General features: G+C 38.8%; 1 long non-coding RNA gene across 1 annotated transcript in view; it reads right to left on the bottom strand.

Moving 5' to 3' along the window:
- Positions 1–520: 520 nt before the first annotated feature.
- The window catches only part of LOC122487760, a 248354-nt gene continuing 225317 nt past the window's right edge, over positions 521–23557 (bottom strand). The window contains exon 4 of the long non-coding RNA XR_006298462.1: positions 521–964. This is a non-coding gene — a long non-coding RNA (uncharacterized LOC122487760). The remainder of the gene's footprint in view (positions 965–23557) is intronic.

Here is a 23557-nt window from a genome sequence, read left to right as displayed (position 1 = left end):
TGGCGTTGTATTTGCACTGTTAAGGTGAAAAAGTTTAATATCAGGACAAGCAAAAATGTTAATATTTCATTGACATTGCTTGTTAAATGTAGAGAGTCACAAGGCCTACACACATTATCAGTGACTTAAACCATCAACGCCATCTCCAGAGGAAAAGAAGATATGTTAGCAACAGAAAATCACCATTTTTCTAAGACAGAATCAGGCACACTGTATGTAACTACCTACATGCTTGATGCAGGACCAATTTTGAATTAATTGGGGTTTAGAACCATGAAATTATTATTTTTTTTTTTTAATTTTTTTTTTCAACGTTTATTTATTTTTGGGACAGAGAGAGACAGAGCATGAACGGGGGAGGGGCAGAGAGAGAGAGGGAGACACAGAATCGGAAACAGGCTCCAGGCTCCGAGCCATCAGCCCAGAGCCCGACGCGGGGCTGGAACTCACGGACCGCGAGATCGTGACCTGGCTGAAGTCGGACGCTTAACCGACTGCGCCACCCAGGCGCCCCTAGAACCATGAAATTATTACCAAATACAAAGTTTAGATTTCGTTTTGAAATAGCCTCCCTTGAAAGACAGTTTAACAGCTAGCATTTAGTATGTTTATCTAGTAGCATGTAAAAGTTTCTGAGAAACTGTTCTCGTGAGTACCCACACATGACAAATAATGTCAATACAAAGACTTATTTAGGCCCCTTCACTTTATTCAAAGCCCTGGATTAATCTACCATTCCTACCAAATAGCCAGTCAAGCAGGGTGAATTGGGCATCCAGCTCCTTATTTGTATCCCTCAGAGTGCTATGAAAGTTTGCCACTCATACATTTGATCAGGCAAAGTGGGTGTTACTACATCACTTCTGTTGCCCCACACTCTTCCAGACAGACTTTGGTACATGTTTGTGTTTAAAGGTTGCCTCAGATATTCCGGTCTGACCACATTTCACTTCAGTAAGAAACACTGTCAAAACAAAAACAAAACAAAAACAGGAAAAAAAAAAGTAAACCCCAAACAGAGAAGTAGGTCTGGGATTCACCCATCTGCAACTCCTGACAGTGGTCCTATCCATCACCCTTTATAATTTCCTCTAGCTTTACCAAGCATCAACAGTTGTCACAAAGACAAAAAGAAAACCTTTTTAATTACACAGAAGTTCATTCAAACTTCCATGGCACTTTGGGGACCATCCAGAGTTGTGATTTCCCAAGGAAAAGGACTCATCTACAGAAAGATGTGGGTCTTCGTGGATCCGATTATCAGTGCTGGTGACCCTTTAATGACTCAGTCTGCTGGGTTCACTGCAGTCACACAGAGACACCCAGGAGACTGCTGAGTCTTCTGAAAGTACAGAAGTGATAGAATAAGTGTAACCCACATACAGGAAGGATTAGCACACATACATGGATTGTGCACAGTCATTCCATTGCAAATGTCCTGTGGTCTGCTACACCCACTATGTACCTGGGCAGTGCTGGGTTGATCATCCATCTGATGTTAAACCCTCCACATGTCATATCCTGCAAGAAGTTTCCCAATCTATGTATGCTGCATCAATTTCCCCATCTTTATTAGTTGTGTTTTTGTTTCCTATTATATCCAAACATACATTTTTCTAATTCCAAACAAATAAAGTGGGAAATAATGGTAAAGAGCAAAAATAAAAAGGTTTGATTCATCTGTAGAAGTAAGGCGGGGGCCCCTGGGTGGCTCAGTCATGTAAGCACCCAACCCTTGATTTTGGCTCAAGTCATGATCTCATGATTCCTGGGATTAAGCCCCACTGACAGCATGGATCCTGCTTGGGATTCTATCAAAATAAATAAATAAACTTAAAAAAATAAAGTAAGGCAAATGTGCATATGTTATGATGCTATGTATGGGGATTTGGGGGTCATAAGTATTTATGCATTTTCCTGATGGTCACCTTAGGACTCAATGGCCAAAATCAATGATGGAGAGAAAGACCATTAGAACTATAAAAACTGTCAAGATTTTTTATTGCAGTGTTTTCCTAAGTGTGGTTTGCTTATCACTGATGGCATATGATGTGTGTCAGAGGTACTCAGATAAATGTTTCTCATTTCAGTAAGTATGTGTTTATTTCTAGTGGATTTTAGAAAAGTATAACTGACATATAAGACTCAATTTTTCTTGGAAATTAATACTTAGGATGAAGCCACAGTGAGGGATACTCAGACTGGTGAAACTTACTATTTTCCTTGCCTTTCCTATCTTATGACTGAGGATTTTCATAACCTTGATATAAGACTAGTTTTCTTTTTTTTTCCAAGTTTATTTATTTATTTTGAGGGGGTGGGAGGGAGAGAGAGAGAGAGAGAGAGAGAGAGAGAGAGAGAATCCCAAGCAGGCTCCACGCTGTCAGCACAGAGCCTCACTTGGGGCTTGATCTCATGAACTGCAAGATCATGACCTGAGTTGAAATCAAGAGTCAGATATGCTTAACCATCTGAGCCATCCAGGTGCCCCCAGACTGGTTTTCTTGCCTTTTTCTATCTTTATCCAGGGGTATTAATCATACTATTCTGGGGCCAACTTCATGCCCAAATACCTTTTCCCTATTTTTCAGAGGAGAGAAAGGGGCTCTTCATGCACAGAGAAATCCTTATGGCCTTCTCTGAAATTCAGCATTCTGAGTTGGGCACATGGACTGGATTTCCCACAGATACTTCATGCTATAAGCTACATATAAGGATATTAATCTGCTCTTCAAATTCATCCAAACTCAGTAAGAATGAACACAAGTATCACCCCCAAAAGTGAGCAGTATGTCTGTATATACTACTCAGTTAAAATAATCCAATTTAATTAAAGCTCGTGGTGCCTGCCAAGGCTTTTTAAGTGTTCTTTTTAAGTGTTTGCTGAGCCACACCTATGATACTATAGGTACTCACATAAAAATGGTTCTAGATTTTGTTTTGTTTCTTGAGGGTACACCAACCTTGCAGAACAATCAAGAACTTGTAAAACAAACAAAATGGTTTAGGACTTATCATCTTCTCTTTCCTTCCAAATTGTCCCAGCTCTTCCCTTCTTAAGGTTTCAAAGAGACTCACTTCAATGCATTGATTACTCTTGGATTTGGGAGTCATTCTCTCCGCTCTTTGCTCTGGTTGATGGTGGGCTGTTCTAGCCCACTTGTCATCACTCTGTAGCCACATGTCCTGAACTTGTGCTCAGATGGTGGCTTTGTACCTCTGTAAATTGTAGTGTTGGGTAAGGCTCTTGGACCACCAGTGATTACAGCTCATCATACACCCTTAAAAAGAATTCTGGCTTGTGTAGTTCTCTCAGATACTTGGGACAACTTCTCAAGGGCTTACCTAGAGGATATTGGAATGTACCATCCTGGTTGTTTTTTTTTTTAAGTTTATTTATTTGTTCTGAAAGAGAGAGTATAAGTGGAGGAGGGGCAGAGAGAGAGGGAGAGAGAATTCCAAGCAGGCTCCACACTGTCAGCTCAGAGCCTGATGTGGGGCTCGAACTCGCACCATGAAATCATAACCTGATCCAAGAGTTGGATGCTTAACTGACTGAACCACCCAGGCACCCCTATGTATCATCCTGTTTTAATAAAAAGGACTCCCTCACTTTTCTCGGATAGAATGCTTTTGATTCCAAGTATCACAACTGCTATTAAAAGTAGCTTAAGGAATAGGGGTTTAATTTCATCCACAGAAGGGAGTCTCGAGGTAGGTTTTTCTAGGGTGGGTCCAGTAACTCAAAGATATCAAGATTCTTGCTCTTTTCCATTTTCTCCCCTCTGTGACCTTCCATGTACTGAATATGTGTCCTTGTCACACACGTCAAAAGGTGACTGCCACAGCTCTATCACGACCTCACACAAGAACATGCAAGAGCAAGGGAAGAAAGTAGGGTTTTGTTATGAACGCATCTCTCTCTGTATTAGATGTGAAAACCTCTCCAAGAGGCCCCAGCAGACTTCCCTTGGGCCCTCCTGGTCACAGTGGGAGGTTTGCCTGTGACCTAGCTGTGAAGGAGGATGAAACAGTGTGAGTGCTGGTCTACTCCGTTTGTGGAAACGAGAGGAAAGCTTCACCTATAAGAAAGAAGGGGGTTAGGAATGTCTGCTGCTCGGGAAGCATCAGTGATTACCAGCTAGGAGCCCAGATACCTCAGAGGTCTGTCTCAGAGTGAATTGATTCTCTGTCTCCATAAAGGAATCTCCCCTGAGATTTGGCCTCTTAGGTCTCTTCGTTACCAGGTAAATAACCTCCTCATTTCTGGGGCTCCAGAACCAACCTCCAGAACATGTAAAATGAGTCCTATCTCTGCCACTTATCTTCCTCTGCCACCTTCCTTCCAGGCCCCTGCCCCTGGTTTTGCTACAGTAAAGCAACAAAAGGTGATGTGCACTCCTTATGCAGGCTCAGGAAAATGTGTGCGGGCTAGCAAACATGTTCACACTTTTTTTCTAGCGCAATCATTAAAATCTCTGAGGAAGCACAAGATATCGACTTATTCTCAGAGACATTTATTCAACTAGTTTCACTGTAATCTTACACCATGTGCCCACTGTATCATTACACTGAATCTAACACAGTATTGGCTCTCATGTTGTCAATCACGGTTTTTAAGGACCGTCTAGATACATTTTCATGTATTAATGCTCAAACTTTTAAAAATTAATAGGATCTTCTGTTTAAAAAATTATTATCACTGTCCTCCCAAAGCACCTAATTCCACAGAGCACTATTCTAGCTGGGAAATAAACAAAACAGTGTAACACATTTTACGCAGAGGTTTAATATTAAACATAGGAAAGTAACAGATTGATTTAAAAATTCATAATTTTCACTGACAAAGAGGGAGACCAAGCTCAAGATGGGCTCAAAGGGATGGTTGCCTCTCAGAAAGGCCTTTATTTGAGTTCTATTGTTTCATGAGCACCTCCTACGCTTAAGATCTTCTTGGACCTACAAGGATTTAAATGATACAAACTCTGCCCTCTAGAGGCAAACAATTTTATGGGGAAACCCAAGAATCAGTTTTCCCGCCTTCATGTCCCCTCAGAAATGGTGTACATTAGCCTTGCTCTGCTGACCTCCCACCTCGAATCACTTGCTGCTCCTACGGCTCGGACTGCAGCCTTCTGAGTGATGGGGCCCCGTCTGCAAGGACCACCGTGGAAGGCAGAGAAACATGGGACAGGCTTTACCTTTTTAAAAGCACGTCCCTTGTTAGAGCACATTATTCCATACAGAGTCTATTAGGATGCAGTCAGACTTATCTGGCTGTGCGAGAAACTAAAAGAAACAGTGCCCTAAATAAGATTTAAGTTTACTTCTTTCTCTGGGAATAAGCAGTGCAGAAATGATAAAAATGCCTTCGGAATTCATGCTCTTTCTCTGTGCTCCTGCTTTGCTATCTTCAATGCAAGGCTCTGATCCTGTGGTCTAAATCGGCTACTCCAACACTGGTCATCAACTTGGCCTCAGTTTGGCTGCTGGGGGCACCCGGGTTGCTCAGTCAGTTAAGTGTCCGACTCTTGATTTCAGTTTGGGTCATGATTTCACGGTATGTGCGTTCAAGACCCACACGGGCTTTGCACTGACCTCGTGGAGCGTGCTTGAGATTCTCTGTCTCCCCTCTCTCTCTCAAAAATAAATGAACATTGAAAAAAAATATGGCTGCTGTATGCAGAAGAGACTAGACAGGATACGAGAGTGTGGAAAGCAGCTAAGTGACCATTGCAGTCCACGTGAGAGACTGAACTTGGATTAAGAGGGTTGGATTAAGAGGGCAGTAGTGGAAAGAGGATAAAAGATCAGAGATATTTGGAAAGTTAACAGGACTTGCTGAGAAATAAGGTGTGTGGGAGAGTAGGAGGAGATTCTTTAGGACTAGATGGAGAAGAGTGGAATCAATGATTCTTCTTAGGTTTTGACTTTAACTACAGGGCGGTCTCATTACACGAGTTGTGGACAACTTTGGAAAGAGATTTAGTGGATCAAATTAAAAGCTCAATTTGGGCAGTTTAAGCTTGGGATTTCTATTATACAATTATAAGATTACCTGCTTGCCTACTGAGTTTTTGACTATTTGGATTTCTCCTTCCTATGTCCTGGTGGCTAAATGGATACCTGGTCCCAAATGCTTCCAAATTTAGGAATAAATTTGTGCCCCTATCATTTCCTCTGTTTGTTTTTTTTTTAAACAATTTCCTTGTTATTTGTTTTCAGACCAGTCTTTGTAATTCTCACTTTCTCAAGCCCCATTCTGCCCAGGTCTGGTTTTCTGTCTCCAGAGTGAGCTCAGACCCTGTATCACAGGATACCTTGGGACTACAAAAATCAAGTCTACACACATGAAGTTTTTGGGGACAGACAAGTCTTTTTTTTTTTTTTTCAAATGAAACAAGGTGTTGGAAATTTTAATCTTGTATAATTTTCTTCCTTTGTTGCCCATTTTAGTGGGCATAAGCAAAGAAATAAAATACGTATTAAGAAATGGCCAAATACTAAATAGATATTAGCAAGTTGGATATTTATTATTGATATTTTCTTATTTGGAGAGTAAATACCTATTGCAAATGAAGAAAGAAGCACCAAAGAGGTCATTATGTTCTTCAGATAAAAAATGTCTTTAGGGTATCTTCATGGTCCTAGAGCTGGACCAGAAATAGTTCCATCAATTGCTTGCTCAATGCTGATTAAGCTATAAAGACTTGTGAAACACCAACCAAGCTCACAAGAAACTTCAAGTTTGGTTGCTTTAAGGGAAAATTTAGTAAATTGCAATGTGAAATAAACCTGACCTGAAATTGGGATTCCACTATCTGTATATAGCAGCTACTCCCTGAAAAACTGTTTACATATTAATACTTTGGTTGGTAGATACAGAATAAGACACAGAGTGTTAGATGCTCTCAAAAGACATCTTCATTAAGCCATTTAAGTCTGGAAAATTAGCTTTCTTCATTCTGGCAATAAGTTCAAGGTTATTAGGGCTGTCTTCTAGAATCAAAGCACCTCCTGGATAGTATCAGAAAACAGTGCAAATTCCACAGGTACCATTTCAGTGTGCCAGGCAAGTTACAATGCAATTGGAGAAGGGGAACGGTTTCATTTTACATCAGTGACATATGAACCATGTCTATTTGACACAGGAATCAACCGTTTTCCAAATCAAGCAACACATTTGTAAGCTGTCTCTTCAGCTTTTGGTGTTATGATTATATTTCTTTCTGTTTTCACTTTCAGATGATTTTTTTTTCTCCGTATGCTATCCCCATATTCTGGATATTTTTGTGTAGTCCTTCATGTGCCAACAATATTCAAGTTTTAAGAATGACTTTAAAGCTCTGTGCCAGATTACGTTTGCTGAAAATTCACAAGGTTCTTCACAATGAAATTATACAAAATAATTACTGATGTGTATGAATCTACTGAAGTGTGAGGATTTACATAATTTGGGAAAGCAAAAATGGGCATAAATGTTCCGTGGGTTCCAAAGTCTAATTGGTATATAGATATATGTTAAAAATCAAAGAGGAAGGAAATTTATACAGATTATATTTATTCATTCCAATTATTTTTACACATTTAGAAGTTTGTATAATTTTTATCATGTGATAAATGCTGGGCTGACAGAGATATAAAGGTGGTAAACTGGAAATTTATGCAATAAATTTGATCTATATAATTTGTTGATCATTTGTGCATTATTTTGTAATTTGTAATTAAACAATTTTTTAAATGTTTATTTATTTTTGAGAGAAAGATAGTGCAAACGGGGGAGGGGCAGAGAGAGAGGGAGACACAGAATCCGAAGCAGGCTCCAGGCTCCAAGATGTCAGCACAGACCCTGACACGGGGCTCGAAACCACACACTGTGAGATCATGACCTAGGCTGAAGTCGGATGCTCCGCCGACACAGCCACCCAGGCGCCCCTTAATTTTTAATTTTTTAAATTAAGCAACTATTACAGGAAATCAGTAGGGCAATGGTGGCTTTGAACAACACATTACACCAGATGGACTTAACACATATAGAGAACATTTCGTACCAAAACAGCATAATCCTCATTTTTTACAAGTACACAGGGAATATTCTCCATGATAGGTGATATATTAAGCCACAAAACAAGTCTTAATAAATTCAAAAAGATTGAAATCTTATCAAACATCTTTTCAAATCATAGGGATACAAAACTAGAAATCAATTACAATTAAAAAACCTAAAAAACCTCATAAACATAGAGAGGCTAAACAACAAATGGGTCAATGAAGAAATCAAAAAAGAAATAAAATATACCTGAAGACAAATGAAAATGAAAGCACAAATGTTCCAAAAACTTTGGGATTCAGTAGAAGCAATTTTAAGAGGAAAGTTTATAGTGACACAGGCCTACCTCAAGAAACAAGAAAAAAATCTCAATCTATCATATACTGAAAGAAAATAGAAAAAAAAAGAATAAACAAACCCACAGTTAGTAGAAGGAAAGAAATACTAAAGATCAGAAATACTAAATAAATAAATGAAATATAGACCAAAAATATCAATGAAACTAAGAGATGATTCTTTGAAAAAGTAAACAAAATTGATATATCTTTAGTCAGATTCATCAAGAAAAAAGAGAGGACTTAAATAAAATCAGAAAAAGAGATAAGGCACAATTCATAGCATAAAAATCTAAAGGATTATGAGACTACTAGAAAAAATTATATGCCAACAAATTGGACAACTCAGAAGAAATGGATAAAGTTCTAGAAACATACAATCTTCCAAGATTGAATCAGGAAAATAGAAAATCTGAACAAATGGATAACTAGTAATGAAATCGAATTGGTAATTGAAATACTATCAACAAACAAAAGTCCAATACCAGATGACTTTAGAGGTAAACTCTACCAAACATTTAAAGAAGAGTTAATACTTATCCTTCTAAAAGTATTCCAAAACACTGAAAGGGAGGGATGCTTTCAAATTGATTCTGAGGCCAGCATAACCCTGTTACCAAAACCAGACAGATAGTACTAAAAGAGAAAATGAGAGGCCAATATCCTTGATGAACATAGGGATAAAAGTACTCAATATTTACAATATTGGGACACCAAATTCAATAATACATTAGAAGGATCATTCAGTAAAATCAGGTGGGATTTGTTCCAGGGATGCAAGGATGGTTCAATATCCTCAAATCAAAAATGTGATAATCCACATGAACAAAATGAATGATTAAAATCACATTATCATCTCATTGATGCATAAAAACCACTTGACAAAATTAAGCATCCATTCATGATAAAAATTTCAACAACCTTGGTATAGAGGGAACATACCTCAACATAATAAAGGCCATATATGACAAACTCATAGATAACATCATATTCGATGGCGAAAAGCTGAAATTTTTTTCCTCTAAGATCAGGAATAAGACAAGGATGTCTACTCTCATCACTTTTATTCAACATAGTACTGGAAATCCTAGTCAGGCAATCAGACAATGAAAAGAGATAAAAGTCACCCAAACTGCTAAGGAAGAAGTAAAACTGTCACTGATTGCAGATGATGTGATATTATATATAGATAACCATAAAAAGTCCAACAAAAAGCTATTAGAAGTAATAAAAGAATTTGGTAAAGTTGAAGGTTACAAAATCAATATACAAATCTTTTGTATTTCTATATACTAATAACAAACTAGTGGAAAGAAAAGTAAGGAAAACAATCCCATTTACAATTGCACCAAAAATAATACCTAGGAATAAATTTGAGCAAAGAGGTCAAAGACCTATACTCTGAAAACTATAACACACCGATGAAAGAAATGGAAGAAGACACACATGAATGAAAAGATATCCCATGCTCATGGACTGGAAAAATTAATATTGTTAAAATGTCCATGCTACCCAAAGCAAATATACATTCAATTCAATCCCTATCAAAATACCAATAGAATTTTTCACAGAACTAAAACAAATACCCCTAAAATTTGTATGGAGCCACAAAGGACACGAAGAGCCAAAGTAACCTTGAGAGAGAAAAAAGCCTGCTGGCATCACAATTCCAGATTTCAAGCTATACTACCAAGCTGTAGTAATCAAAACAGTATGGGATTGGCACAGAAATAGATGCACAGATTAATGGAACAAAACAGAGAGCCCCAAATAAGCCCACACTTATATGGTCAATTAACCTATGACAATGGAGGTAAGAATATGCAACAGGAAAAAGACAGTCTCTTCAACAAATGGTGCTGGGAAAACTGGACAGCTACAAGTAAAAGAATGAAACTGGACCACTTTCTTACACCATACACAAAATATAAATTCAAAATGGATTAAAGGCTTAAGTGTTAGATCTGAAACCATAAAACTCCTAGAAGAAAATTTAGGCAGTTATCTCTCGGACATCAGTCTTAGAAATATTTTTCTGGATCTGTCTCCTAAGGTAAAGAAAACAAAAGCAAAAATAAACCATGGGGACTACACCACCAAAAAAGCTCTTGCACAGTGAAGGAAATTATAAGCAAAATGAAAAGGCAGCCTACTGAATGGGAGAAGATATTTGCAAATGATATATACATCTGATAAGGGGTTAATAACCAAAATATATAAAGAACTCATACAACTCAACACCATAAAACAATCTGATTTAAAAATGGGCAGAGGACCTGAATAAATATTTTCCCAAAAAGACATTTAGATGGCCAAGAGATACATAAAAAGATGCTCAACATCACTAATCCTGAAGGAAATGCAAATCAAAACCATAATGAGCTATAACCCTCACCTGTCAGAATGGATACTTCTTGTCAAAGAGACAAGAAGTAACAAGTGTTGGCAAAGATATGGAGAAAAGGGAACCTTTGTGCATCATTGATAGGAATGTAAATTGGTGCAGCCACTGTGGGAAATAGTAAGGAAATTCCTCAAAAAATAAAAAATAGAGGGGTGTCTGGGTGGCTCAGTTGGTTGAGCATCTGACTCTTGATTTGGGCTCAGGCCATGATTCCAGGGTTGTACAATCAGGACCCACATCGGGCTCTGTGCTGAGCATGGAGCCTGCTTAAGATTTTCTCTCCCTCTTCCCCTCTCCCCTCCTCTCTCTCTCTCTCTAAAATGAGAAAATAAAAAAAAAAATATATATATATATATAAGGTATTATATGTCAACTATTCTTTAATTAAAAATAATATGTTATATACAAAATAGAACCTTGGGCTCTGTCTTACACCCTAGGGAGTGGAGCAGGTGTCCATCTTTCTTGCCTCTTCTTGCTCTGCTCTCTTTCAAGTAAGAGATAGCATCACATACACCCCGCACCCCCCCACCCCATCTTCACCTCTGCTGAGTTTTGCTCCCTTCACTGTCCTTCACTGCTCAGTTGCATTGGCCTGTGTTGGGCCTGAGAACTTCCCACCGTCCATGACAGGAGTATTCAACACATAGATTATCTTGAATATTTATAGAATTCAGGACAATATTGGGTAAAAAGTTTAAGTTGATTTTTTTGAGTATAGTTGAGACACCTTAGTTTCAGGTGTACAATTCAGGGATTTGACAAGTATGTACATTATGCTGTGTTCACTACCACAGTATAGTTACCATCTGTTCTGTTATATTGTAAATTGATTTTTATGTTCTGGTTTGCTATGCATTTCTGTTTTTAAACATGAATGGATATTGACTCTTCTAAAATACTTTTTTGGTAGCTAATGAAATGGCTTTTTCTTTTTAAGTTTTTTTTTTTCAGTTTATTTATTTATTTTGAGAGAGAGAGACAGAGAGAGAATGTGAGCCAGTGGAGGAGAGGCAGAGAGAGAGGGAGAGAGAGGATTCCAAGCAGACTTCATGCTGTGAGCACAGAGCCTGACTTGGGACTCAATCCCACGACTGTGAAATCATGACCTGAGCCAAAATCAAGAGTTGGGTGCTTAACCATTAAGCCACCCAGGTGCCCCTGAAATGTCTTTTTCTTTTAATCTTTCAGTGTGGTAAATTATATAGAATGATTTCCTAATATTGAACTGACTTTGTTTACCTGGAGTAAACCTTACTTACTCATGTGTTATTCTTTAATATATTGCAATATTCAATTTGTTAGTATTGCAATTTGTTAATATTACACCTAAAGTAGGTTCAGGAATAGTATTAGGCTAGAGTTGTATATTTTAATACTATATCCTTGTGTGGGAAAGGGCGGGCCTACACCAGCTGACTCCATCTTGTTCTGTGTCCTTCACCTAGACCACGCCTCCTCCCTTTGAGTGACCTCCCGCTCCCTGATCAAAACACGCCACTTCCCCAGCCAATCGGCTGCCCCTAGACCCCTATAAAACCTTTGTGCTTTTGAAACTCGCTCTCTTTCCCTGGTATCTCACCGCTGCGTCGGTGCAGGTAGGGGATTGAGCTCGAGCTAGCTCGAATAAAGGCTCTTTGCTTTTGCATCGGACTCGGCTCCCTAGTGGTCTTTGGGGATCACGAATTCTGGGCATAACAGTGTGGTTTTATATTTTTTGATGTTTTTAAGTTTGTTTATTTTTGAAAGACAGAGCAAGCAGGGGAGAGGCAGAGAGAGGGAGACAGAATCCCAAGCAGAACCTGCACTGTCAGCGTAGAGCCCAACGTGGGGCTTGAACTCATGAACCATGAGATCATGACCCAAGCCATATCAAGAGTTGGACGCTTAATAGACTGAGCCACCTAGGTGCCCCTCCTTCTGTTGTTTTATTATTAGAGTTGTACTAACCTCAAAGAAGGCCTTGAGAAACTTTGCTTCTTTACCTATGTTCTGGAAAAGTTTATACAATGTAACCGTTACTTGCTGGAATTCTTCAGTGAACAGATTTGACCTGGTGCATTTCTTTTGCTTGTTTCTTTCTTTTTAAACAACTTTTTAACTGTGAATTTCAAACATATGGAAAAATAGCATGACATTATAAAACATGATGCACACATCATCCATCTCCAACAACTGCCAGCTCAGGGTCAATCTTGGCAAATGTAACACTTTAAATACTATTTTGAAGAAAATCGTAGATACCACACCATTTTATGAATAAGTATTTCAATATAGATCTCTAAGAGAAAAATACTCTCTATTAAATTATAACCACGATACTGTTATCAACCAAAACATAATTCCTTAATATAATAAAACCAGTGCTCAAATTTCCAATTGTCTCATAAATCATAAACCCTTGTTCTATTTCTTTCAGTTTTTTTTTTTAAAGAATCTATTATTGGGAGGTTTATCTTTCCAGATTAAATCTGTCAGCACCGCAGACGATGTGGCAGAAAGTTATATACCATTTCCCAACTACCTTTTGGTCCAATTCCTAAAAGGTTCATAAATATGTCACTGGAAAATTTATTTATATTGATTTTTTTCCTCCTCTGAGTCCTTTTATATTTATTGCATTACATGAGGCATAGAATTAATATCTTTCTTTACCTCTTATTGCCTGCCTTGCACAATAAAACACCATTACCGACTTGTTTATTTATTCAGCATCTATTTTGTTTCAACTGATGTGCCTGATGTTTGGGCCACACTGTGATAGAAACATTGAGGCTGTTTGTGCTCTCATGGAGTTTACAGTCAAGTTGGGAAGACAGAGGGGTCAAACATTGAATTATGAGCCATGAGAAGTGGTGTGAAAAGATGATACGAGAGGCTGAAATAATGTCTAAAAGACGGTCCTGACCTGGGCTGGTAGTTCTGGGAATGCCTCACTGAGAAAGTGATGTTTGAATTAAAATCTGCAGGAAGGGAAAGAATTAACTAGGTAAACATGGGGAGAAGAAAGCGTACTGGGGAGAGAAAAAACACTATGCAAATGCCTTGAGCAAGGACTAAGCATGGCATGCTCTGGGAACTGGAAGAAGGCCAAAGTGACCAGAGGTCTGAGAGTCACTCCCATGAGGGAAGAGCATTGAGAAATGAGGTTGGAAAAGGGGGACAGGGGTCACATTATACACAGAATGCGAATTTTGTTCCTGATCTTCAGAGCAATTGGAATTCATTGATAGGCTTTTAAGTTGGGAAATGGCATGCTCATATTTAGATTAAATTAAAGAGAAATCAATTCACCAACAAAGTAGACAACTGGATGGAGGATATGAGGTAGCCAGGTAAGAGGCTTTTCAATGGTCCAGGTGAGAGTTGAGGGTAGATTAAACTACGGTGGCAAGAGAGGAGATAAAAAGAAATTGACTGAGATATTCAGAAGGTAACACGAACAACTCTTTGTGATTGTTTGGACATGGAGGAGAAGCAAGTACTGGGTGGCTAGGACAACCCCTGAGCTTCTGACCTGCTCCGTTGATTGGAGTTCAGTGCCATTTACCGAAATATGAGACACCATAGATGAAGTGAATTGGTGGGATAGACGATGTGTTCAATTTGGAAATATCTGGGCTTCTGGGACCTGGATGTCTCTTTCCCTCCCCAGGTTAGACATTATCTCTTCCCCTCCCCAGGTTAGACATTATCTCTTCAAATAAACTTTCTGCCCCTTTCTGTCTCTTTTCCTCTGGGACCTCTACAATGCAATGTTGGTCCACTTGATGTGGCTCCCTAAATCTCATAAGCTATTCTTTACCAGTTTTCATTCTTTTCTCTTTTTGCTGCTCTGACTGGGTGAGTTCCTCTGCTCTGATCCTTTTTTCTGCTTCATTCAGTCTGCTGTAAAACCCTGCTAGTGTATTTTTCACTTCAGTTACCATATTATTCAGCTCTGTGACTGCTGTTTCATGCTTTTTTATAAACTCACTCTCTTGAAGTCCACGTTGTATTCATCCATTCTCCCAAGTTCAGTGAGCATGTATATGACCACTACCTTAAACTCTTTACCACGTAGATTACTTATCTCCATTTTATTATGTTTTTTTTTTTTCCCCTGACATTCTGTCTTGTTCCTTTGTTTGGAACATATTCCTCTGTTTCCTCATTTTGCTTGACTTTCTGTGTTGGTTTATATGCATCAGATGAAATAGTCACCTCTCCTACTCTTGAAGGGATGGCTGGCCTTGTGTCAGAGATGAAACTTATCATTCAACTCCACCTTAGCTTTTGGTTGTCTCTCAAGCCTTTAGGATTGTCCAGGCAGCCTATTTTAGTTTTAATAGCTCCCAATAGTTGAGGGTATGCCAAGATGAGTTAGTATCCCAAAGGGAGGATCTCAGCACCTAGACTCTGGCTTCCATTCAGGGCAGCAGCTTCTAAGAAATGCAAATACGTATTATCTTATAGGACCACAAGTATAAGGCCCATGACCACCAGAGCCAGCCTATCTGGAGGTATCTGCTGGTGGCAGTTGAAAATATTGGGGCTCCAGATGAGTATATAAATTCCTTTCTGGGAGATACCAGTGAGCTTTAGTGGGGAGCATAAAGGTAACATCTTCCAGCCTATGTACCCCAAGCATAGCTCCATAGCCTCTAGAAATGCGCCGGATCTGAAGCCTGCCCTTAATGTCAAAACTCCGGGATAAACAAATAGGCTTCTTCCACAGAAAGACTGGGGGTGTGTTTTAGTCTGCTGCCCACGCAGAGCAATGGGAACTGTAGTCTGTCATGAATTGTCTCTCTGATTGTTACCATCCCGTGGGACCCAGGAGTGCAAGTCTCCCTGGTTTGTAGAGCCAGTGATCAAGGGGCATCCCCTAGGTAACAGCTACAAACACTGGGTCACCAGATGTAAAAGCTGGGGCACCAAACATGAGTAGAAGTTCTCCTGTGGGAGATACTGGCACTCGAGCACAGCGGAAGCTGAGCATTAAGATGGTGCCCACAGGCTGGAATAAGGTGGAGGAAGCTGCAAAGATGGCATTTGCTGAGTAAAGAATGAATTTTCTAAAGGTAAAAAAGAAAGAAAAAGAAAAAAAGAATTTTAAAGAAAACAAACAAAAAAAAAGAAAGAAAGAAAAAGAAAAAGAAAAAGGTGGTGTCTCCTGACTTTTTAGCAAGGCAGAAGGAAGCAGGAAGATGGCGCCCACTAGTTTCCATCCTTGGAGAGTAACTCCCAGGTCCCTACACCTCAGACCAACACTTTAAAATTAGCAAATGAGTCTCTCACATGAAGTCTGGGTGCTGTTCAAAGGGCTGCTACAACATGGGTGGACCTAGAGGGTATTCAGCTAAATTAAATGTGTCAGACAAATACCATATATTTCACTTATATGTGGAATCTAAAAAAAAAAAAAACAGGACAAACAAACAAACAAACCTTAGAAACAGACTCATAAATGGAGAAAAAAACTGGTGGTTGCTTGCCAGGGTGGGAGAGTGGCAGATAGGCAAACTAGGTAAAGGGGATTAAGAGGTATACACTTCTAGTCATAAAATAAATAATTATCAGGGATAAGAAGTACAGCATAGGGAATACAGTCAATAATATTGCAGTAGCTTTGCGTGGTGGCAGATGGTAACCACACTTACTGTCATGACCATTTTGTGAATAACTGTGGAAATGCTATGTTGTACACCTGAAACTAATATATCAACTATACTTTAATTAAGACAGATAATCATGTGTTTTTATTCATATGTGGAATTTGAGAAACTTAACAGAAGACCATGGTGGAAGGGAAGGGGAAAAAATAGTTTCAAACAGAGAGGGAGGCAAACCATAAGAGACTCTTAAATACAGAGGACAAACAGTGTTGATGGAGGGGGGCGGGGAAAATGGGTGATGGGCATTGAAGACGTCACTTGTTGGGATGAGCACAGGGTGTTGTACGTAAGCGATGAATCATGGAGATCTACTTTTGAAACCAAGAGCACACTGTATACACTATGTTAGCTAACTTGACAATAAATTATATTTAGAGAAAATAAAATAAAATAAAAAACCAAAGTGTTATCCATAAGAAAATATATATGAAAATTAAGATTTGGGTGTGTTTGAGACTGCCTAAGAAGGCACAGTAGTCCCCAGCCTTAACCACAGGGGTATGTTCAAAGACCCCCAGTGGGTATCTGAAACCATGGACATTATTGAACCCCATATCCACTATGTTTTTTCCTATACATCCATACACATACATACATACATATGGAAACGGTGTCAGCAAGTGTAACCAATATCTTTGATAAGTTTGGCGGTGAAGGAGCATCTTCAGAAGGGAAGTGAACTTAAAATATTTTCTTTCTCTTTTCTGGCTTTTGTTCTTTATTTTGAACATGAGAAAACTGAGTGTATTTAAAGGGGATAGAAGGATTCAAAAGAGAACAATATATTAAGATCCTGGAGAGAAAAGAAAATAGGTAGGCCTGGAAGCCTTGGCAAGTCCTTGACCTTTCATAGTCTCATGCCCTCGGAGTGCTTAGGACAGTTATATCTTCAGAAGTACCATTCAGGTGGATGTATGTTGATGACTATTTTTTGTTTACTGTTTTTGGCTCAGTGAGTTGATAATGAAATGGAGCAGAACCATTTAGGTCATTTTAGGTCATTTGTTCTTGACATCATTGTTCTAACATTACGCACGCAGCCTTTTTCTCTTTAAAATACGTTTGTGGCATGTGCTCTTTAGGGCATAAGGTCCTTCATATCAAGGACACTTTGCCAAGATTGTTTTATATCTCTTCTAGCTCTCTTTGTGGGATTCAATGTTTTGCCTGAAGTCTGGTTCAGATTGAAGATTAATGGGGAAGATAGGTACAGGCAGTTCTCATTTTTCATCAGTACCGCTATCTCATTGGTACTTCTAGTACTTTGTGTCTCTCTTTTGTCCCAAAGGCAGTGGTTTCTGCAAAGGTCCAAGTGGTGAAAACATAGGAACAATTGGAGTAATACATATGGCAGTCAAAGGTTTATCTTATCTCAAGGTGATTAAGGACACGGTTTTCAGAATACATTAAATTTAAAGTTGAGCTAATCTATAACTGAAGATTGGTATCTCATCTTTCACCAGCTAGCAAGGGATTTAAAGCCCCATTCCATATTAGATAAGCTATTCTAGAATTAAGTAGAAAAATTTAGCACTTAAAAAAAAAAGATGTTATTGTTGTATCTTTTTTTGCATATTACTTAGTGACATGATTCAGCTTAATAAGGGTGAGAAACTAGGAAAAAGTGTGAAATAAAGAGGTAGAATTAACCTAGTAATACAATTACTTACACTTCTAATAATTTTTTACAAAAAAATCTCAGAATGACCTTTGTTCAGGTAGACCTAGAAAGCAATAATTAAAATTAAAGAAGAAATCCAGTGTTCTTTAAGAAGAAAAATGGAATGACTTCCATGTATTAGAATAAGAAGCTAACATCCATTCATAACATGGACAAGAGGGAGATTTATTCTCTATAAGAGGAAAAAGCAATCAGAAATACTAGAAAAACAAAAAAACTATACAAGAAAGTCAAAGTCCAAAAATGCAGTCTAAAATGTGTAATGCTTTTCAATGATTGGTGGAGAGGATGACCTTGATTCTAGAACATTCTTATTTGGGTGGTAGTGGAGTTAGGATGTTGGTATTCTACAGAAGAACGCACACTTGGTCACGACTTTGCTTCTCTATAAAAGGTTACTGTTCCTGAAGAGCAGTTCATCCCTTCAGCCACAGCTCTCCCTGGAAATTCTGGAAACTACTCTTACCCTTGTCACTTTGGGCTTACAGACAGCCAACCCTGGGGAATCACCAACCCTTGCTAGTTTCCCTTAACTCTGCCCACATTTCTGTAAAGGGAAGCGTCATTAAACTCTCTTCAATCAACCCCCTTTGAGAGTATTTGCTAGTTACTCTAGCACCTAGGGAGAGTGTAGTCATACTTTAAATTCCACCCACTGGTGATGGCAGGCCATGAGGTAGGTGAGAGATGAGATGAAGGACATAAATGTCCTCTTCCCTTTGTCCCATGTCCATGCCTCTCATAGTGTGCTCATCTTGCGCTAGGTATGGTCCTAGTGTTTGCTTGTTAGATACAAATGGCTTCTGATGCAAACACACTAGGTGTTTTCCTTAAGCTTAAGTGAATAAACAGATCAGTTCTCATAGCCACTACTAAATCATTTAGAACTGCTGTGCAAGTTACTGAACAGCTCCTCTGCTGCATCTTGGTGAAGAGATCAGGCTAGATCTGTTCCCACTCACGCCCCTGGAGACCTTGTGTGGGTGAGACACAACCTCCATTACCACACACACAGTGGCCCTGCCTGTCCATATGCCAAAGGGAAAAATGGTTATGTTGAACTTACCAAGAAACCATTTAGTCTGAAGCTTTCAAGGCTGATGAAATAAAATACTCAACTTTCAATAGCCCCCAAACCACAGCATAGCCTTCCAAATCAATCTGGTCTTTCCATGTTGCATTACAAGAAGGGATTTGTCACACGGGGCTCAATCCCATGACCCTCAGATCATGACTTGAGCTGAAATCAAGAGTTGGATGCTGAACCCAATGAGACACCCAGGTGCCCCTTGTAAGATGTTTCTATGTGATACCAACACATCTCAGCAAAAGCCCAAATGCAGGCATAAGGCTCACTGACTAATTTTCTGTTTTTCATGGCAACACCTTTCCTAGTGTTCAGGTCAGCTCACACAGTAAAGAGCATTGCCTCCCCTTCCTCCTGACTGCAGATCCACTTTTCCTCAACAGACTTTCTCTCACTTGCTCAACACCAAAGCCCTTCTATGTCTGCTTTACTCAGTTCCCCAGAGGCAACCACACTGTACACATCAAAGTTTCTTCCCACTCTGCTTTCAAATGCTGACGTGAATTGTGACTGAGGTGTGAAATAGACAACAGGGTCTTAGAATCTCCCCATTCTGGGTCCTTTTCTCCTTCCTTGGCGCCCCCTTCCCCCATCTCAAGGTTTCAAGATCTTTTTGCTTGGAAACAAAACTCCCCCAAAGGGATTAAAAAATCCCAAAAGGATTAAAAAATTATTTATGTTTAATCTGAATCTCTAATAGTGATACATCTCTGCATTAAAAACCTAGGGTTTGCTTTGTGGTACTTTGATGTGGTTATGGTGCTATCATGTGATTATCCTTTTTGACAAAGTGTGGGTGTGGCTAGATTCCACTGCTGGTTGTTGGTACAACATAATCATGTTCTCAATTTAGAGCTCATTTCTAATCGGCACCAACCTAATGTTTGTCATGAAGTATCCTGATCAATTTTGTGCCAAATGTCATGTGGGGTGCTTTACATATGCTGTTCCATGTGATGTTCACAATTGCTTGGGTGCTTTCATGATTCTCACTTTAAAATAAGAAACTAAGGCCGTCCTTTCTTCCTAATGCTACTAAGTGCCCATTTCTTTCCTTCTCTTTGGAACATAACCTTCTTTTAGTGTTTAGGACAAAGGTTATTCCAAATAAAAATAATAGAAAAACAATAACTGCTATTTATTGAGCACTCACTATGGACAGGGCATTGCAGCCAACATTCTACAAAAATTACCTAATTTACTCTCTTTTTTTTAATTTCAAGTTTTTATTTAAATTCTAGTTCATTAACACATGTGATAATACTGGTTTCAGGTGTAAAATTCATCACTTCCATGTAATACCCTGTGCTCATCACAAGAAGTGCCCTCCTTAATACCCGTCACCCATTTAGCTCATCCCCAACCTCCCTCTCTTCATCAACCCTCAGTTTTTTCTCTATAGTTAAGAGACCCTTCTAGTTTGCTTCCCTCCCTTATCTTCCCCCTTCCCCTATGTTCATCTGTTTTATTTCTTAAATTCCACATATGAGTGAAATCATATGGTATTTGCCTTTCTCTGACTGATTTATTTCACTTAGCATAATACACTCTAGCTCCATTCACATCATTGCAAATGGCAAGATTTCATCCTTTTTGATGGTTGAGTAATATTCCATTCCATGTATATCTTCCTTATCCATTCAGCAGTGGGTGGACACTTGGGCTTTTTACATAATTTATGTATCCTTTGGGTAAATACCTAGTAGTACAATTGCTGGATCATAGGGTAGTTCTATTTTTTTTTTTTAACATTTATTTATTTATTTTGAGAGAAAGAGAGTGTGCGCATATGTGTGTATGAGTTGGGGAAGTGCAGAGGGAGAGGGAGAAAGAGAATCCCAAGCAGGCTCCATGCTGTCAGCACAGAGCCTGACATAGGGCCTGATCCCATGAACCGTGAGATCATGACCTAAGCCAAAGTCAAGTGTCAATGCTTAACCAACTGAGCCATCCAGGAAAACCACTGTTCTATTTTTAACTTTTTGAGGAACCTCCATACTGTTTTCCAGAATGGCTGCACCAGTTTGCATTTCCACCAATAGCTTGAAAGCGTTCCCCTTCCTCCACATCCTTGCCAACATCTGCTGTTTCCTGTGTTGTTAATGTTGGCCATTCTGACAAGTGTGAGGTGATATTTCATTATGGTTTTGATTTGTATTTCCCTGATGATACTGATGTTGAGCATCTTTTCATGTATCTGTTAGCCATCTGGATGTCTTCTTTGGAAAAATGTCTGTTCATGTCTTCTGCCCATTTCTTAATGGCATTATTTATTTTTTGGTTGTTGAGTTTGATAAGTTCTTTATAGATTTTGGATACTAACCCTTTATCAGATATGTTATTTGCAAATATCTTCTCCCATTCTGAGGGTTGCCTTTTAGTTTTGTAGATTGTTTCCTTTGCTGTATAGAAACTTTTTATCTTGATGAAGTATCGACAGTTCATTCTTGTTTTTCCTTCCATTGTCTCCGGAGACATATTTAGTAAGAAGTTGCTAGGGCTGAGGTCAAAGAGGTTGCTCCCTGTTCTCCTCTGGGATTTTGATGGTTTCCTGTAACACATTTAGGTCTTTCATCCATTTTGCATTTATTTTTGTGTATGGTATAAAAAAGTGGTCCAGGTTCATTCTTCTACATGTTGCTGTCCCGTTTTCCCAACACCATTTGTTGAAGAGACTGTCTTGTTTCCGTTGGAAATGCTTTTCTGCTTTGTCAAAGATTTGTTGGCCATATAATTGTGGGTCCTTGTCTGGCTTTTCTATTCTGTTCCATTGATCTATGTTCTTGTGACAGTACCATACTGTCTTGATGACTACAGCTTTGTAATACAGCTTGAGGTCTGGGATTTTGATGCTTCCTGCTTTGCTTTTCTTTTTCAAGATTACTTTGGCTATTCAGGATCTTTTATGGTTCCATTAAAATTTTTAGAATTGTTTGTTCTAGCTTTGTAAAAAATGCTGTTGGTATTTTGATAGTGATTGCATTAAATGTGTAGATTGCTTTGGGTAGTATCGACATTTCAACAATATTTGTTCTTCCAATCCATGAGCATGGAATGTTTTTCCATTTCTTTGTGCCCTCTTCAATTTCTTTCATAAGTGTTCTATATTTTTCAGAGTACAGATCTTTTACCTCTTTGGTTAGGTTTATTCCTAGGTATCTTATTATTTTTGGTGCAATTGTAAATGGGAACAATTCCTTGATTTCCCTTTCTGCTGCTTCATTATTGGTGCATAGAAATGCAACCGATTTCTGTACATTGATTTTATATCCCGCAACTTTGCTGAATTTGTGTATCAGTTCTTGTACTTTTCTGGTGGAGTCTTTAAGGTTTTCTATGTCAAGTAACATGTAGTCTGCAAATACTGGAAGTTTGACCTCTTCCTTGCCTAATTTACTCTTTATACCAATCCTTTGAGATGGGGATTACTTTATAAGCACAAAGAGATTAAATACTTTGTCTTGAATTACAAATCCAGCAAGTGGTGGAGTGGGGTTTGAAACTGGAAAATCTGATTCTAGCCCATCTACACTAGAGTCTCTCAAGTTACTAGGTGGATCACTCAAAAGAGCAATGACACTTCAATAAGAAATGAACAATAATGTAAATTGTGAAATATATGGGATGCCTGGGTGGCTCAGTCAGTTAAGTGTCCGATTTCGACTCAGGTCATGATCTCGTGATTTGTGAGCTTGGGTCCCACGTCGGGCTCTGTGCTGACAGCTCAGAGCCTGAGCCTGCTTCAGAAGATTCTGTGCCTCCCTCTCTCTCTCCTCCCCCCCCCCACTCATGCTTTCTCTCTCTCTCTCTCAAAAATAAATAAGCATTAAGAAAATTATGAAGTATGTCACAAAAATCACTTCCTCTTCATTGGTGGAACTGGAAAAGAAAATTTTAAAGTTTTGCAAATAATACCTAATAAGAAAGTTGGAAACGTGGCCCTCGTGATCTTATCTGAAAGTACACAAAGTGCACACAAAAATTTATCAGTGCCTTTGGTTTATGCTTTGTTCCCTTCCTGATTTTGTCACTTTTCTCAGGGAAATATTAACAAAATCTCCTACAGCATCTCCTCTAAAAAAATGGTTTACCCAATAGATTCTTGAAATTCTGTAGAGGAGCACTGGAGGCTAATTAATTGGTTGCTTGCCTTATTTAACTTTTATTTTCTCTCCAAGGCACAACGCTGATGTTCTTAAACCTAATTTTGTGCAACTTGCACCAGAGATAGTCTGGCCTCATATACTTAGGAAATAGGATGTCCTAAATTGAAAGGGCCCTGTACGTTTCATACTATTCTTTTCTTTCAACTTCTCTTTCTCCAAAGTTTCTTTTCTCTTCTT

Source organism: Prionailurus bengalensis, chromosome A2 (assembly GCF_016509475.1).
Source record: "Prionailurus bengalensis isolate Pbe53 chromosome A2, Fcat_Pben_1.1_paternal_pri, whole genome shotgun sequence".
Lineage (NCBI taxonomy): Eukaryota > Metazoa > Chordata > Mammalia > Carnivora > Felidae > Prionailurus > Prionailurus bengalensis.
The sequence above is the reverse complement of the archived record's forward strand: the minus strand, read 5'-3'. Positions and strand labels throughout refer to the sequence as shown.